The following is an 18,377-nucleotide window of genomic DNA, read 5'->3' as shown; positions in this document are numbered from 1 at the left end:
AGTTCACCATGGAACAGGAAAATAATGGACAGATCGCCTTCCTCGACGTACTTGTGAGACGGTCGGCCAAAGGATTTACAACCAGTGTGTATCGAAAGCCGACCCACACGGGTAGATACCTGGGGTTCGACTCTGCGCATCCTATAGGCCAAAAACGCTCCGTCGCCGCTGCACTCTTCTCACGCGCATCACGAATCTGCTCTGAGCCTGGTCTGCGCAAGCAAGAGCTAGCCGTGGTAAGGAAGAACCTTCGCAGTAACGGCTACCCTTCAAAGCTTGTGAGGACGCAACAATTGCGGGCTTCAGTTGCCTCCTCCGAAAGGGTTCCTGAAGAAGACAGGCAAAAACGCGCTGCCGTCCCCTACACGCAAGGCATCAGTGTAGCTCTTGCAAGGGTGTTTGGCACATATGGCGTTAAAACTGCACACGTGCCAACGAACAGGCTTAAGCAGAAGCTGGTACGCATGAAGGACCCTTTAGAAAAATCAAGATTCCCCGGAGTTGCCTACAAAATTCCATGCAAGGATAGCGATGCATCCTACATAGTTCACTGGAAATTTTTAAAAGAAGAATTCAATAGCACCAGAATGATGTCAAAAAGGGCAATGTAAGCTGAAATGCCTTGGCGGATCATCACCTGGCTACTGACCACGTCATCGATTGGGATTCCGCAAGCATAATCGCATCAGAGAAGCGCCTGTCGACACGACTACTTTTAGAATCAGTGCATATTCAACCAACTAAAAACACGATTAACCGGTCGCGGGGTAATCTCCCCGAGATACACATGCGCACTCTGCGCCACCGAACCTATAAATAATCGAGACCTTTCACCCCCCTTCCATTGTGATCAAGGGACCAGTAGGGGCCCCAAAACGTCTTTATTTGTTTATTTGTTTTTGACCAGGCGAGTGCCTGCTTGTATTTCATCAACACCGAACTAACCCGCCTGAATCACCACTTCATAGACATTGAGCAATTCTTTGAATTGGTTTATTGTAGCAAGCTGTCTTGTTTATTTCCTTATTTTTTTGGCATTTCCTGTCTCATTTGAAATTGGGAGACCAGATAGCTTTTATTACGGGTCATGCACTGGTGACAACAAATATTTGATTTCACTTTAAACAATTTTGAGTTCTATTTTACTGCTCACCAGCCAATGACCTGAAATATAAGAGGCTCTTAAAACATGTGCTGGCATTTCTTTCCTGCACTGTAGTACAACTAATCATGACTTTTATCATATTTTGTTCACAAATTGTAATATTTAGAAAGTATTCAGCTGAATGAAAACGTTATTTCAGAAGCATGCGCAGTCAACAAGGCCTCAATGACTCTCACCACGTGGTTCACTTGTTTCCGTCACAAATAACCTGATTGCAGCCACATTCCACCCAAGACGAAGGTAACATACCCTCTGGGATGATGAATATTTAAAATGCCTTACGAGTAAGTGCTCAGCACATGAAATTGTGGCATTAAAACAGAAGATCCGTCTGCGGCATCCTTCACTTGGGGCAGCGCTTGATCACAAACTTCGAGAAGCTGAAAAATGCTCCATGCGCCGCTCCAGCCAGCAGAAACAATGCAGGACGCAAGTTGGTAGGTGGACCGTTGGCATCCTGCGATTGTGAAGATTTTTATTTAGTAGATGCTCTTTTTTTTTGTACCGTTGTTCATTTTTCCTTTAACAAGCAGCTGAACTCCTGCAGGTTCTACGAATCATACAAGCATAATAAAATGCAGCAATGCAGAACAATTGGCAGGGTTACCTCAATTTTTCTTTTCTAGGAATGAAAACAATGTAGGTAATCTATACACAACTACAATCAAACCTTTCAATTTTTACCTACTTCACTCCTAACAAGCCCGCATACACGTTAGACATGTGAGAAAGCTGCTAAATTTATGCCCACAAACTTAATCAGGCATCAGAAATCGGCAGGGAACGACGTGTTACCTTTAAATGGCACTTTTTTTGTTCAAAACACGTAAATGGGCGAGAAAGGCCCATAACTATGATTTCGTACCCTTATCTGGAATGGTTTTCAGGCAATGCTTACATCTCCCTTCAGTACCTTCAGGTGGTGGAGATCTTTGAAAACTCATTGCGGGCAAGTGGGTTGTGTTCAAGCTCTCGTATCTTGCCAGCATATGCTGGATTCCAGCATTCCCAATTCAACGTGACGACTTGAATGTGGTGGATGCAAGAAAGACACCCTCCGCGGTGGCTCAGTGGCTAAGGCGTTGCGCTGCTGAGCACGAGGTCGCGGGTGCTCCCCCCCCCCCCCCTTCATAATGTTTTATGCCAAGGCTGGGGTGCGGTTGGTTTAGGCAGCCTGAAAAACCGCCTGAAGTCACCTGCAGTTTTAAGGACATTCTTGCCCACATATAGCTGAAAACAAGGGCTATGTCAACGTCTGATCCCTGCGCCCGCTCCAGATGCTGTACCTGTCAATATATACAGCCCGGCTGCATTTCGCGCCGGATACACCGACAAGCACCGGGAACCTGCCGCGAGCCGATCAAAACAGCCCTACTGTTTCAATGGCGGAACAGCACGGCCGGGGAATGGCAGAACAGCAGGAAAAGCCTCATATAGGCTTACATGTGGTCGGGAGCGTGTCATTCCTTGTCTTTACACTGGTACAAAGTATAATCACATGACAGAGCATGTCGCTGTATTTTGTTCAGTCAACTATCAATCCTTGATATGTTTATTTTTCTACCGACATCGCATTTCATTGACTATTGCAGATCCATAATTTCTGCTGCATAAAAAGCATTGCTCTGCCCATGTTGTATTTCCTCCACATCAACAAAACTACACAATTCTCCTTATTGCGGAGCTTTGTTTTTTTGGCACTATTCCACTGTTTCCTTGACCTCCCTCTTGGTTAGAATCAGCATTCTGTATTTGCTTAACCGGAATTTTACTGAAGCCATGTCTGTTTCGATTTAACAGATGGAAATATAATGAAATTTAAGAAACGTGCAACAAGCTCAACATTCAACAGCAGTGCAATAAGGTGTTCTGCTTAGCGCAAGTTTACTACTCACGTTACTAGCACAAAAAATAACAAAAGGCGATTACTTAAGGACGAAGACGCACGTTTGCTAGCTTCACCGCCATAATATACGAATGCGCCACATGTACAGTCCACTGCGATTCGATGGTTGTCGCGGGAAAGCTACTCTTTCAAACGAAGCAGAAAGAACACCAGCTTTAGCAAATATTCCATGCAAGTTTCGTTATCGTCGGCGTAATAAAGGGCAACCAAGTCCAAGTCTGTGCTTGATAACAACGAATGTACAGCTTGAAACCCAAAGGGTGGCAAGTCAGTCGTGCGGGCCATTGTTGTATCATGGAACAGCCAACAAGGGAGCGAAGAGTGCGAAATCTCGATTTTCATGGTTCCGAAACGAAACCGTGGGCTGGTGGCACGCTTGGCCGCTCGATGCTGGCGCGATAACCTTCAAATCGTGCTCGACTGTACTTCATAGCTGACAAGAAAACTTAATAGTCCCTTTTCTAAAGGAAAATCTAAAACACGAGAATCTTGATAGCAAACATTCAGTGTTGGCCTCCACTTCCTCCCGACGAACTTCGGGGACCGCGCGCCACTCACGAGCGCACTCATGATCACGCTCACGAGCGTGGGTCCGCCTAACCACCTGCTCTGCGGACGAATGATTCGCCCGTGGTCTGCCCATAGACCAGCGAACGGGAATTTAGGTGATCATAATTATCATCACCATCTAAGCTCCTTAAAGGAGCCATGAAGAGAAAACACAAGTTTGGTTCATTCAAAAGATTGTCTCGTTAGAATCATACTGACACCACTTTTAACGTAAACTTCGCTCAAATAAGCTACATAATTAGGAAAAACGGGAATGGTCATGCGACCCACCAGTTCATTTCCCGCAACAGAACCTATGATGTCACATGAGCTAAGCTCTGCGATTGGCGGAGGCTGGCAGAAGCAGACGCCAATTAGGTAGAGCTTACAAACTAGACAAATGAGCGATTTGCGCTTAAATTCAGGGCAGATTCTTTACAAAGCAATAAGAATGATGGGACAAACAGTGGAAGTTACGAAAGCACATGTAAACATAGAAGTACTGATGCGTTCTGCTGTTCGTACTGCGCACAGCATGCTTGGTTTAGCTGCACAGCACTGCGGGGCTTGGGGTTGTCTCAGACGACACTGGCCGATTGACGCAAGCAACGGTGTCTTACGTGACCCCATTTGTCGTGCGAGCACTGTTTCAGGGAACGAATATTTTCTCCCAGAACAAAAACAAGCCAGATTTAAATGCGGGCAAAAACAAACCAAACGCTTGCCACGGTATGGTGGCGCCATCTAGGTTACAGAACGTAAAAAAACGCGGGAACAAACCAACACCGCTGTACAGGGTGGAGACAACCTTTGAACGGTCCCGTGCCGCCGCAATTGGGCCAACGGGCTCAACGCGTTATTATTTTCGTTTCCCACAAGACCTAGCAACGCGAAACAGACAATATGATTCAAACTTCTTCTGTAAACCGCGTTGCGGCGATAATTTTAGCGCGGTTTTGACACAATGACTTGCTTCGGCGGCGAGCGAGCAACCGAAAATGGCGCCGCCAGCGTATACGTGTCTCTGCCCTGTACAGCGGATGCGTGAATGAAGGTACTGTAGGCTGCAGAGCGGTCGGTTCCTGTGATGTCATTTGGGACCACGAAAACGCACGATTGAGCGGGAAAATCAAAATTTTAACCTAAATTGTTTAATTTCTCAGTGAATAAAGCACCATTTGTATCCGGACAAGCGCTGGGGGCACTATAAAACACGAAATCTTTCGAATAAAACCAACTTGCATTTTCTCTTCATGGCTCCTTTAAGGTGGGCTTTACAGTTAGCGTTGAGCATACACAAATCGCATGTTAAAGTCAGTTATTTCAAGCTTCGTTTGCAAAACAACGCGCAAGATGCCTTGCCTACATATTTCCCCGTCCCATCTTTTGGTCGACCACGGTTCCCCCCCCCCCCCCCCCCCCCCCCCCAAAAAAAAAAAATTCCTTGCTACGCGCCTGGCAAACGCCCAATCAGGAGTACGTTCAGCATGCACGTCGGTTGTTTAAAAAAAAGGGTGTAATGTATTGCTCAGAAGACTCAATGCTTGCACGCATCTTGGAGCAGCAACGGCCTTGGCAGATGTGTTTGAGTGGTTTTTCCTCTCTCATAACATCCACAGTGCTTTCAGGAAAAGCCCCAGGCCTAGCAATTAGCATGTTCCAGTTAAGAATAATGCTGCTGATACTTTACATTTTCAAATCTTTTTCTTTGTGGAAGGATGTTTCTTTATTGGCAGTACAGCACTAGCGTGCGTAAATCGCAGCCTTCAGAACCCCAATCAGGCCTGTTTAAATGGTACAGGCAGTTACATAACTATTTGAAAAAGTGGACTGCAAGGACTGTCAATTCACATGATAAACATCCAAAAAATAGCTGAAAACAGAACTGGTAAGGCTTTATCGAAGACTAAACTACAAAGGTAACAACATTTTTGTGTCACCACCTAAGAAATATGGCTTCACCGTAAACATGACTAACACCAGGAAGTTCGTATACATGGTGATTAACTGCTACGCCCACATTATGATTTTGGGTGAAACTTTTGAGTTTTCCGAAATTAACAATAAAGGTTGCCATTGAGCGCCTACATGTTAGGTTATGCATGAAACACCAATAATTGTTACGGGGGAGAGAACTTGTACATTCAAGTGATCGAACCTTATTCAAGTATGATAGCCCACTGTGCTACCAAAACTGTGTTTGAAAACTTACGTTCTGGCAGCCAAACACTGTTGACAATGCTTGTGGCTCTTGTCCGGTTGAATGGAGGGACGTGATGCGCTCAGACCGTCCAGAGGTCTAAAACGGGATGACACATGATTACCACACATGCAAGAATGGAAATGATTAGGTGCACGAATGTTACGTCTCGGGCAACACAACATTCAGCCAAAATCACTGCCCGCGTACCGCCGCACCGTACACATGGTGAGGTGGCTCGCCGCAAACGCAACGAAGCTTGCGAGGCGCGCACATTCGCTCGCAAACGATTCTCCCTCGCAATTCCCAACACGGCACAAACGACTGCGGTGATCAACGAAGCCGAAAACGCTGCGCAGCACAGTTTAGAGGAGTAGCCGCCCGTGTTCTGATAAACTACGCGTAAGACGTGGTTCGCAGTGGTGAACTCTGAAGCTGTTCAATATAGTGCTGCGGAATGGGAAACGTTACTGAGTTACTGAGCGCCACGGCGTTACTGAGCGCCAGTGCGTTTAGCGCTCAATGCAAGCACCACAATCTTTCGCACATCGCCTTTCTAGAGACGAGCCCTCTAGGTTCAACCTCGCCAGTTCAGTTAAACAATTCACACACGCGTGCTCCTGTTAACGAATCCTTAAAGCGGCGATGACAGCTACAAACGACATCCAGTGACAAGAAAGGCGGCAAATGTGACGACAGCTTACCGAGAGGAGCCGACGCAGAAGAGCGAGCGACGTTCAGAGGCAGGCGCCAAGCGAAATTAGCCGTCTTCAGGTGGCAAAGTTGTTCTCAAATACTTCATCGCGAAGTCGAACACGACAGACACAACCGAAGACGACGAGGTGCCCAATTAATCATAATAACTGCGCTTGTTTAACCGCACACCTCAGTAAACACGTAAACAATCCGATGAAAGACGGGTCACGGGGTATCTGTTCCGGAATCCGGCCACGCCGCCGCGCGCCGTACTCAAGATATCGGCCGTTGGCAGGGAGTTGCGTAAACAAATTAAAACGACAACAATAAATAATTACCTCTTTTACTGAATATAACATAATCTTTAGGTTTATTATTTACTGTGTGTATTATAATAAAGAAGCTTAGATATTTAAAGTTTACAAACACAAAACGCGAACTGAAGCTTATGGCGCTCGATTTGAACGTTAAAAAAAGCAGCAGATAGTAAGATAACACTGCGCAATGAAATTTGGCAGTGTTCTAGTGTAAGTAATCGTATTATTATTTGGCGTCTGTTTATTTAGCGCCCGATTTCATGCCCCTACCTCCCCAACTTTTGTTTTCTTTTGATATCTGCCTTGTTCTCCAACGTTGTTTCTGCAGGAGAAACTAGGTGGTCTGTTTATTGCATTTGTACACAATATTTACGGTCGCTAACAATAAGAATGGAATAAAATTGTGATTGCTAGTACGTTATAACTCCACTGAGTGACGAGAATGACTGTTGTCAGAGAGGGCTATGATTGTGCTGGTGGGGCAGGAGAGGAACAGGGAACGACGGAATGATGATACAGATGTCACAGTTCAAGGCTGTGCTGTGCTCCGTGCAAGGCTGTAGGAAACAAAAAGTGGGAGGGGGAGTGTTATTCTGTCGATGTCGTAATAAGCAAGGGCTGATATTTTTCCTGTTTCAACGTCGGTGCTGCCGCTGCTTTTTATTGAATTTGGCAGCTTTTTTTTTTTTTTGCTTTTGAACATTTTTGACGAGGTTGGGTGGATGGTACAATGGGATGTCTTTTTGAAATTGTATTGCATGCATGACCTCAATCAATGATGATCTGAACACCTTTTCCCCACCCTTTCAACACCCTTAAAAAAAAAGGGCGTTGAGGTTGGTCAACACCCTTTTTTTCACGCAAAAAGGGTGGAAAGCTACAAAAAAGGGTGTTGAGATTCAAGAAAAAGGGCGTAAGGGCCTCCCAACACCCTTTTTCAATTATTTTACGCCCTTTTTGGCCAAAAGGGTGTAAAAAAGTTTAGTGTGTAGCCTTGAGGAGACAGTGAGGTAAACAGGAAACGTCGTCTCGTTCTGTTGTAAATTTTAGGGCCCATTTACACGCTTCTCAAAGGGGAAAAGTGCGCTGTAAAGTTGCGGTACCGTTGAACCGCCATCACATTCCCCCCATTTTCTTCCGTCATCTATATATCAACACGCGTACACGCCTGCGGGGATAAATAAAGCAAGATTAACTTGCACAGCCTGTTCTTGAACCATAATTATGCCGATATATATACAAACATATTATGAAAACCTCAATTGATACTATTACCATCAGTATTGCTGACTCGCCCGGGGGTTAGCTTCTGAAAGACTTGAAACTATGATTATATAATGCGCAGAGTGCACAAAGCCCGTAGCAAAAGGCGTACAGTAATGACTCTTACGCACACCTAACTGCACAAACGCCTATTACAATGAAAGGCAAATACTTCCGTGGCACCAAGATCGAGCAAGCAAATTCACCGTGTTAAATAGATATTCATGGACAAAAATCAAAGTTGAAAAAAGAACAAGTCCGGCAATATCACTTTCTGTTGTAATATCAGTTTACATGAGAGGTTGACTGCTCATAAAATCTTAAAGCCGGCGGATGGAAAAATTGCTTAGTGGATATACACTTTTATTTTGCTCAGCAATATATGGTTCTCTGTATGAACCACGTCTAGAACAAGAACAAACGCATTACAAAGTAATGTCACCGTTTCTGATGTAAGTATAATTTCACATCATCTGTATATAATATTGGTTTCAAGTCGAGCGTCCTTCGAGGATTTCCTGATAAATCCAACGTCTCCAACGAGGTGAGATACTTACGGACTCTCAAATGAGCCACTTCGCTTTTGTTTTCAGGGACGGCTCCATTGGCAAGAGCCCCTGGAATAATACCGGTAGGAAGGTTACTACTGAGTCCCACGTGCAAAGCAGATGTTAAGCCGCATGCATCTCACGGCCTGGCACGGATATTTCGGGAGCTTAAAGAAAATAGTGCTCTTGAGCCCAGAAACGCGAAGTTGATACCGTTAGTTTTATTTACTCTTCCAGCTTACATTTCGTCCCATGGAAATAATTTTGAGGGAGGGAGCGGGGGGGGGGGGGGGGATATAACTCACTAACAGGAAGCTATACCGAACGAAAGCACAATTTGATATACTATCAGGACGGTAGCTCTACGGCAGTATTTTTGACCAGGCCTTTGGTGAGAGGACATAAATGCGTGAATCGAGCGCCCAGCCGAGCGCGATTTTCATTCGAAGTATCATTCACCTAAAACGACGGCTACGTCGCGCCCGTCAGAAAATACCAAGAAATTCGCCTGTTATTGCTCACATTAGTGCTCAGGTACGGAGGGAAGTAAAGCAAGCTGAAAGTAATTTTCTAACTAATATATTGTCGGAATACATAACCAACTCTCCCCAGAAATTTTGGCGGTACCTGTCTAGTTCTCAGTCTGAAATAACTGGGCTTTCTATGGACGGGACCTCCTATAGCGAACCGATTCAGATTGCTGAAGCACTCAATCATTACTTGAGTACTGTTTTTTCTGCAAGTATGGATAATTAAAAAAAAGGCTGCACATTCGATGATACCAGTGCCAATCTTCTTACCGTATCTAAAGAGGGTGTAATGGCATTACTGCTTGAACTGGATCATAAAAAATCACCTAGTCCGGATATGATTCCCAACGAATTTTCGAGGCGCTACTCTGATTGGGTTTCTAGTTTTTTAGTTAAAATTTTTAATTTGTCTTTGTGTACTTCCGCTGTCCCGAATGATTGGTTATTGGCAAGAGTTGCGCCCATTTTCAAAGCTGGTGACCGCCTTAGTGTTTGTAATTACCGCCCAATTTCTATCACATGCACGGCGTGCAAAGTTATAGAACATATAATTTCAAAATATATATTTCAATATATAGAAAACAATAATCTGTTTTATAATAAGTAACACGGTTTTAGAAAAGGCCTTTCAACCGTCACTCAGCTCTTTGAAACTGTTCATGCTTTCGCTACAGCGATAAACTCAAAAGAACAAGTCGATGTGATAGTAATTGATTTCTCTAAGGCCTTTGATAGAGTATGTCACCAGAAACTTATTCAAAAAATGTTGAAATTTGGTATTGATCCCGCAATTGTAAGGTGGGTTGAGGCTTACTTGCGCAATAGGTTGCAGTTTGTTGAAATAGGCGGCGCACGTCCATCTCTTTTAAGCGTATACTCAGGCGTGCCACAAGGCTCCGTGTTAGGACCTTTACTCTTTTTAATTTATGTGAATGACATTGCAACGGTCGTTCCTCCTTTTGATGATGTAAGGTTATATGCAGATGATTGCCTTTTGTTTTGTCACGTGAAAAGTGTTTCTGATCAAATGCTCCTCAATGATGCTCTTCGATGTATTGATAACTGGTGTGAAAAATGGGACATGAAAATTAATTTCGATAAAACTGTTTGCATGACAATTTCAAATAAAAAATCCCCCCTAAACTATAAATACACAATAAGCAATAGAGAAATTAAGAGTTGCACTGAGTTTGAATACTTAGGCGTTACTCTATCCAGCAATTTAAAGTGGGACAAGCATATTGACCGCATTACAGGACTGGCGAAGCGAAAGCTGGGATTTCTGAGAAGGAAACTGAGAAATGCAACACCTTCTGTTAAATTGTTGGCCTATAAGACGATTGTTAGACCAACGCTGGAGTACGCAGCTATCATCTGGGATCCGCATACTAAGACTGAAATTAACAAACTTGAACGAGTCCAAAGATTGGCAGCGAGGTTTATTTATTCAAATTACAGGAGAACACAGTCTGTATCTCTTTTGCTTACTAGGGCTGACCTTCAACCATTAGCTACACGTAGGAAAATAGCTCGTTTAAAATTTATTTATGACTTGTATCATAAAAACTACAAACTGGATCCCGGAATATACCTGCGCCCCCCAGGGCGAGTGACGGCTCGTACCAATCACTCATTTGCATAGGCGTGCGCAGAGTTCTCGATTAGGGGGGGCAAAGTCTTACCGTTGCGCCCCCCCCCCCCCCCGCTTCCCCTTAAGCAACTCCTGACCTCTTCCCACTGAAGGCCTAGCGGTCCGAACGCAGTGCTGAGAGGGATGGTTATAAAATTTTTATTTCAATGCAATGGAATTGCAACACATACAAAATATTTCGGAGCAGAAATTTTTACTTTAATGTGTTACATTGGCAAAATATGGACCAATTTGGCGCCCCCCTTCAGATGATTAGGGGGGGCGGCCGCCCCCCCTGCCCCTCTTGTGCGCACGCCTATGCTCATTTGTTGTGCAGGCGTATGTACCGCGGGTGGATGTATTTAAGTTTTCGTTTCTAGTGCGATCTATTGTTGATTGGAATGCGCTTCCTTCCGAGGTGTTTACAGAATGTAGATCCTCACAGGACTTTCAACGACGGCTGGACTTGTTTTGTGCCTAATAGTGTGTATTGTTCACTTGTTCACTTCCCACTCCTGCCACAGCCCGCAAGGGCTAGCAATATTGTAAATAAAATAAATAAATTTTCCGGTCAAACCTCCGAGAACGTTGCTGCGCGATATTATAGGTTCTGTAATAAAGAAAAAAGTGTCACGAACACTTACCGATAACTAAAAGAAAGGCGAGGATGACAGCTAGCAGCTTCATTGTTATTTTCAAGAAAACGTCACCTGCCAAGGCCACCTGAAAGGATATATGCCGATCGCTGTACTGGATGCTTGTAATGCCGTCGATCGCAATTAATGGAGCGCTTAAAGACGCATGTCGCCTTGTCAAATGCAAACTACCAAATGCCGTATCAGATATATTTTCCTTGCTACCGCACATTGAGCTGCGTTAACCTCGGGATATAACTGGAATTACATCATGCAATACCTTTGTGCGTATGTGACCGCGAGAAAAACTAAGACGGTCCATCTTTACTGCAACGCCATCGGGTGCAACCGATAGCGCCGGTATGTCAAAACAGTGAACGAGAGAGCTTGAATGAGCGGACTTATGAGGATACTTTTTTTCTCAAACACAAAATTTATGCCATTTAGCGCCCCGAAACCACCGCGCTTTAGGCCTCCAAAACAAGTTGCGCTTCAAAGTGTTCATTAGCATGCCGCTAACTTCATGCACGGGAGTTTTCGTTTTTTGAGCCTACATCTGAAAGACAGCCCTGTCGGCAAATGTATAAGCAGCCGCCCCGTGTCGTTGTGCCGCACAGGTGAGAGTAATAAAAGCGCGGTCTCCTCAGGTTTTACATTTTACAGAGCAGTTACATTCCTTCCTCCGGAGAACTCATAGGGTTAAGAAAAATCTAAGACCGGAGCAAGGAACCATATAATAAATGCTATTATCTAGACGGTGTCATTTTACCATGCCGTTTAAATTTAAGTCACTTACGTGTAGACGTGGATGAGGACGCCACTTACTTTCTCGAATGAGCTTCCTGAAAGTGGCAGCGTTCAAGGCAGTGTTCCCGAGCTTTATATATGCACGTGAACCCATCTTAGAACAGAGCAAGATATGGTACTGTAATGTGACCTGACTTGTGGAGAGGTTTTTCCCCTACACGTCATGAGAAGGTAGGTTTCACGCCGAGCCAGAAACTTTGGATATCGCGATGGCGGGGTTTTCCGTCAGTGAACTCTAAGATGAGTGACAGGAAACCTATCCGGCTACCGCTACTCAGTTAGTGAAGACGTAATTGTAGATAAAAGCAAGAAAGACAGGCAGGCCGTTCCTTCGCGGCTAGTCTCCGCAGGCTCAATTGCAAGCGCCGCGAGTTATCGTCTCTGGGGCGTCTAAAGGACGTGAACTTTGCCTTTTATTAGGTGTTGCTGTCGGAGGTTGCGTCAAGAAACAAGGATATGTCAGATAACCCACCCAGATAGCGCAACAGAGCGTCGTTTAGACTGAGAAGGAAAGCCTTGGAAGGGGAATTTCCCAATCAGTTCAGAGTTTTTTTTTGTCTTGTTTTTAAATATGAAGGTTTTCTTAAAACGCAGTTGCCGCATGGGATTCAATTGAGTACGGTCAATCCTGCTATGATGATAAAATCTTTTTTCTGCAATATCAACTGGTTCTAAATAAGAGCGTCTTTGAGTGTTTGGTAGAAGCGGCAATAATATCCTAAACCTCTAAACAAACTTTGATGCAATGGTTGAGTCCTGGCAACACATCCAGCAGCGTTCAAAGCCCTCTTTCGCGCCTACCTTCGAAGCATTGTTTACCTAGGGTGGCTGCAAGAATTAATACTTCGAATGGCACAGCCCCAGAGAAAAGAACCAGGGAAACCGACTAGCAGCACGGAAAAAAAGAAAACAAGATCTGGTAAAGAGCTTTTTTACAGTTTAGCTGCGCTTTCAGCCTAAGTTTAGTACCGCCAAAAGTCAGTAACATCAGAAAATGTTTTTAGGTATACTTTCAGGGGCAGGAGCTTTTGATAGCATGTTTCTTGGACAAAACATTCTTTGGAGAGTAAACATTGCTTTTATTTCTCTTCTCTCGAAAGGAAGGAGAGAGGCGCGAGTTAGAGGCCCATAGAAAAACTGCGGCTCCAACGATAAGGTGTACCACACAGGCGCCGGATATTACGCAAGACACGGGGCTATATGAGCGACCGTAACGAAGACAGACAGCCACGTTACGAGCCACAATGCTACAGGCCCACGACAGAGCTATGGGCTTCGTGCGCTTGTATGGTGGCGCCACTGATGTACTGTGTTCAGCGCCATCTTGCGGGCAACGGAGGCATAATTTCTCAAGTCCGTGAGCAAACGACGTCCGGAGGATAGTATTCCGCGCAGTACGATTATTAGAAGAGAAAGAAGAAATGACCGCTATTCTGTTGCCATGCGATACGAACAGCCAAACGGTACTTTATTAAATAGAATGTGGTTCGCAAAGGCGACAGGAAAGCGATGCATCACACTAAAAACAGTTTTATACAAGCGCGGGATTGTCTCCGCGCAGCGCGCGGTCATGCTGTCATTTCGCAACGGCTTCCTGAACACCAGCAGCGCCGCCCAAATAAAAGATCAAAATAAAAAGACGGAAGCCCGCGATGTTACCAGGAGAACGAGAGGAGTGCAGGAGTGTGCGTCTGTGTGTGCATCGCCTCCCGGAAGCGATAATGTATGTGTGAGGGAGGGTGTGATCGCTCCGCCAGTGGAAAATGTTTTGTGGGGCCGCCGGCCCCCGAAGAGCATGAAATAACGGCATAACTGGCATAACGTCCCAACGACGCCAGCTACGCCTTGGAGTTGGTTGCGGTGGTGGTCGCTTTGGTGGATTTGATTTATTGAGCCTTAGATCAGAACGGCTGAGTTAGAACTGCTGGCATAACCAAGCAGTTGGCGGACAGCTTATTGTGAGGGGAAGACCGACTACGCGACTTCATGGTGCTTGAAGAAGCGAATTTCTCCCGTGTATACGCTCCACTGTGCCTTGTACATGTCAGGAAGTGATTTGCTGTGTTGTGTGTATGAAATCGCGGCGAAAGGTTTGTGTGTATATTGCGACACCAAGGATAAGCGGCTTCAAGAGCCAGAAGATTCAGGTTTGTAGAGGCAGGTATTTGAAAATGCCAACTGCTTGAGTAAACTCTACCTAAAACTGCTGAAACTACGATGAGTTCGTTGGATGGGCTCATAAAAATATCGCAAGGCTTTTTGAAGTGCTTTCATAGGTTTGTAAATGCGTACTTAATATACGAATAATTTTGGACGTAGATGCGCGAGACGAGGCTTTCATGAAAGCCTCTGGACGTTTATTTACCTTGTTTATCGCTCGACATAGACACGAGCACAGATATGGTAGGTCCCACAACAGGAGCTTTAATTGTGCACGAATGATTCCTCTCGCATTCGGAGTGCTCTTGATAAAATAAGACAATTTTGAATAATGGAGATTGTTTCAAAGCTGACAGAGTAGTACGTGATGTTTTTGCGTGACTACGCTGGCATGACTACATGCCAGCGTAAATAGTTGTGCTGGTGCAAGTTATTTTTGTCAGCAAAAATATTTTGCGCAACAAGCCCCACTTGAACTCGTTTTTCAAAGCGAACTACAAGTTGTACATGTTTGAGATATTTGAGAATCCTTTCAATAAAAGTGTAGATGCGAGTCTCCGAATCGTGGCTGGTTTGTGGCCATCTGTTTACGGTTGTGTCGCAGTGTAGCGTGAATATTTACGTTTCTGTTTTCATTTTAAAGCTTCATATTTTGCTGGTATGACTACGTACAATTCAAGCATGCATATCCGTGGGTTGTTCCATGTATTTTCTGATGCCTGCACAGATGCGTGCACACCAAAGGCTATTTGAGGCGCTACAAAAATATGCACTGGATACACGGCATTTTTTTTTGCAGCGGTCTTGCGCCAAGTAGCGTGCACATACGCAAATGCATTTATCGAACTGTCCTTTTTATTTCTTTTCGGGTACTATGTGCTTCGTGAACGTCGGCGTCGCAGGCAGCTGATCCGTGCAATGTCGTCTGCTTTTATTGGAGGAGGGGCGCTTTTTAAATTATTTCGGCTTGTGTTCCCGCACAACTCGTCAGCGTAATGTTTCTATTATTATAACAATTGTGAGTTAAAAAAGCGTGTTAATTGTTGTATACTTATTTTACGGTTGCTGTTTAAATTAAGCCGCGTAGCGAACTACTGTATATGTTTATTTTGTTCTTCAGAAAAAATTCCGCCGCCGCTCCCAGGTAGCGCCACATGTTTATTTGAAACTGCAGTACACGAGGCCCATAGCACTGGCAGTATCGCACCCACCTGCTGAAGTAATAGTCACGACCTCTCAGTGGGCGTGTAGGAGCTACCTCCAAGGCCGGATTTCGCATACCGCAATGAAGACTTTGAAGCAGAACCCTCCGAAGAAAATGGTATCAATTGTCTGGGACACCGGCTCATGCTTCCCTCTGCTGTAATGTCTTTGCCCACGAAACTGCTCGATATATAACCTGCCAAGGGCCGCGAGAGAGTCCTCTAGCGACGACGATCACCTCAATTTCATTCTAGGAGGTGGCCCAATACTATAGAACCAGCTTACCGTCCCCCTGGGCCACCCGTTTCCCATCAAACGGAGCGCACTGGCGTCTCATTCATACTAACACGTTCCCCAATCCGGCCAATTTCCACTTAATCGGGTCAATGCAATACGACTCGCAATGTCGTTCTTCAACGCACCCTGCACTCTGTGTCACCTGGTGTGAGAGTTCCAGATTAACCCCACACTTTCCCCGTTTTCCTACATCTCGGTTGAGCAGTGGGAAGGAAAACTAACCAGCTCAGACGTCACAACTCAGCTTCTGCTGATCCGCCGGGCTGAGTCAGCTGGACGCTCCAACGGGAACCTGAACGGGGAAGACCGACCAAAGGGCTCCTTTAATCTAATAATGTTTATCGTCTCTCTCTGACCCTTCCTTACCCTGTCAAAACAGGGCATAAGGATTTACGCAGAATAAAAACGCGGTGTCCGGAATTCATTTCTGGCAGTGTACTCTCCCGGGCAAAATGAAACATCCCCGAAATATGGTTGCAGTGTGAGATTCCAGGGAGAACAAAAAATGGTTAATTACCTATTACAAATAATTACAAAAACCGAGACAAACCCATAACCGGGTGCGCCTCGCAATGCCAGCTCTTGGGATATGACCATGTGATTCTGTGATGAGTGTAAGGCGATATTCTATAGAGTAAATCGTATTATTGTTCATCGTATCACTTCATATAAGTCGTATCGCCGCAAATTAATGGACTTCGAATTAGATTTGCAAAGTAGAAAATATTAAGCTTTATGCGACAAGGGGATACTTCTATTCGTATATATTTTCTCCTATTGTATTTGTCGGGTGCGTGCTTAGTGATATGGAAAGCGCATACGCGAAGTCGAAATACGCGCAAGTGCGCTTCTTGGTGATTGGTTATCGGTGACTGGCTCAGAGTTTGAGCAGGAAACTCCTGTAGTAGCCGTAGACCACCTGTTCATTCCTATGAAGGCAGCGAAAATGAACGGCTAACCCGTCATGTGCAGCGCTTTCGCCGGGATAAGGGAAGAGACGCACGCCCAAGCTGTATAGAAACGATCATACCCGGCGTCGAATCTTATACAAATCAATCTTACACGGCACTCGAGCCTTTGCAATTCATTGGTGGGGATTGAAAACACGCACACGTACACGCACTCGCGTGTATGTGTGTGTGTGCGTGCGTGTGCGAGTGCATATATATATATATATATATATATATATATATATATATATATATATATATATATATATATATATATATATCGTCTGAAAAGATAACTCACACAGAGCGCGAAAAAAAATACGGTTAGTAGAGACAGAGAAAAACGAGAAAGACGTAGGAAATAGAAATAAGTTTACTGACGTTTCAGGGAGAGGACTACCTTTCTTCAGAGTACAAAACAAGTTCGTTTCAGAGCTATATATATATATACAGAAAATATAGCAAGGGCGAGGGCGAGGTAAGAGTGGACATGTCGTAGACACTCGAGTCACGACCCGGGGGTTAAAAAGAAGGTCCCCTTCACCCCGATTAGTCCGAATGGCGCTGGCTACCACCCCCAAGCACAGGAAACAAATCTACCTAACATAAATACCCCAGAAAGTGAATGGGAAAATCGCCCCGCCGGTAGCGTAGTGGTTATCGCACCAGACCGGTATTCTGGAGGTCGTGGGTTCGGATCCCACCTGGCGGGCATTTTTTCTTCACTTTCTTTCTTTCTTTCCAAATTCTTAATCTGTTTCAATGATCTACCACATCCTTCCCCTTTGCTTTCCGAGGTTTTCTCGACTGCCAACCCTTATTTCTGTGTTATTTTCAACGAGCCCCTCATTTCCTATTCTGATTCGCTATATATATATATATATACAGGGTGTCCCAGCTATCATGCACCAAGATTTAAAAAAAGAGCAATGGCGTTACGCGAAGAAAACCTAGTGCGTAATGTTTGCAGTACTGTGGAGAAGCGGATAGTAATTTTTTCGTTAATGATACTTAACTAATTAATTGTAATTAATTATCTAACTCGAGAAGTACTGTTCTAATCACAGAAGTGTCAATGAGGCACTTGTAGGTACCCACGATGGGCATCTAACTGCGGTATTTTCAGCAACGAACTAATTGCGTACTCATTTATTCAGACTGATAAAGAAAACCCGCGAAATATGAAAAATACCACGTGACCGCGCATCCGCGCGCATTGTAAAGTAGCGTCCCCAAACAAAGCTGATTGAAAGCAATTGTTTCGCGTGTTACCCGCCCGAAGAGACAGCGCATCACCTTGATAATAGCATGCATGGAAGGAGAAGCAGCAGCAAGATTCGCGGGACGCGTGTGCAGATAAGGCACCAACTCGGTCGCGATTTATTCTTTCTTTCTTTGGTTTATTTCATTCTGGCTAACTCAGAGGCAACCTGTTTGAGGGCATTGCTATACGGTGCGCGCTAATGCGCGCGGAGGTGCCGTCACGTGGTATTTTTCATATTTCGCGGGTTTTCTTTACCA

At 44.8% G+C, this 18,377-nt stretch overlaps 2 long non-coding RNA genes across 2 annotated transcripts; both read right to left on the bottom strand.

Moving 5' to 3' along the window:
• Positions 1–452: 452 nt before the first annotated feature.
• LOC144142168 (uncharacterized) lies at positions 453–6,711 on the bottom strand. The gene is made up of 3 exons (XR_013316870.1): positions 6,525–6,711; positions 5,833–5,919; positions 453–1,622 (listed from the first exon to the last, which is right to left on the bottom strand). It is a non-coding gene; the product is annotated as an uncharacterized LOC144142168 (long non-coding RNA).
• A 558-nt stretch (positions 6,712–7,269) lies between these two features.
• LOC144142177 (uncharacterized) lies at positions 7,270–12,288 on the bottom strand. Its single transcript, XR_013316874.1, has 4 exons — positions 12,236–12,288; positions 11,449–11,527; positions 8,654–8,713; positions 7,270–7,390 (listed from the first exon to the last, which is right to left on the bottom strand). It is a non-coding gene; the product is annotated as an uncharacterized LOC144142177 (long non-coding RNA).
• Positions 12,289–18,377: the final 6,089 nt, after the last annotated feature.

This window comes from Haemaphysalis longicornis, unplaced genomic scaffold, assembly GCF_048455015.1.
Source record: "Haemaphysalis longicornis isolate Haplotype H1 unplaced genomic scaffold, Haemaphysalis longicornis Haplotype H1 scaffold_1, whole genome shotgun sequence".
Lineage (NCBI taxonomy): Eukaryota > Metazoa > Arthropoda > Arachnida > Ixodida > Ixodidae > Haemaphysalis > Haemaphysalis longicornis.
Note: the sequence above shows the minus strand (reverse complement) of the source record. Positions and strands in the feature narration are given on the sequence as shown.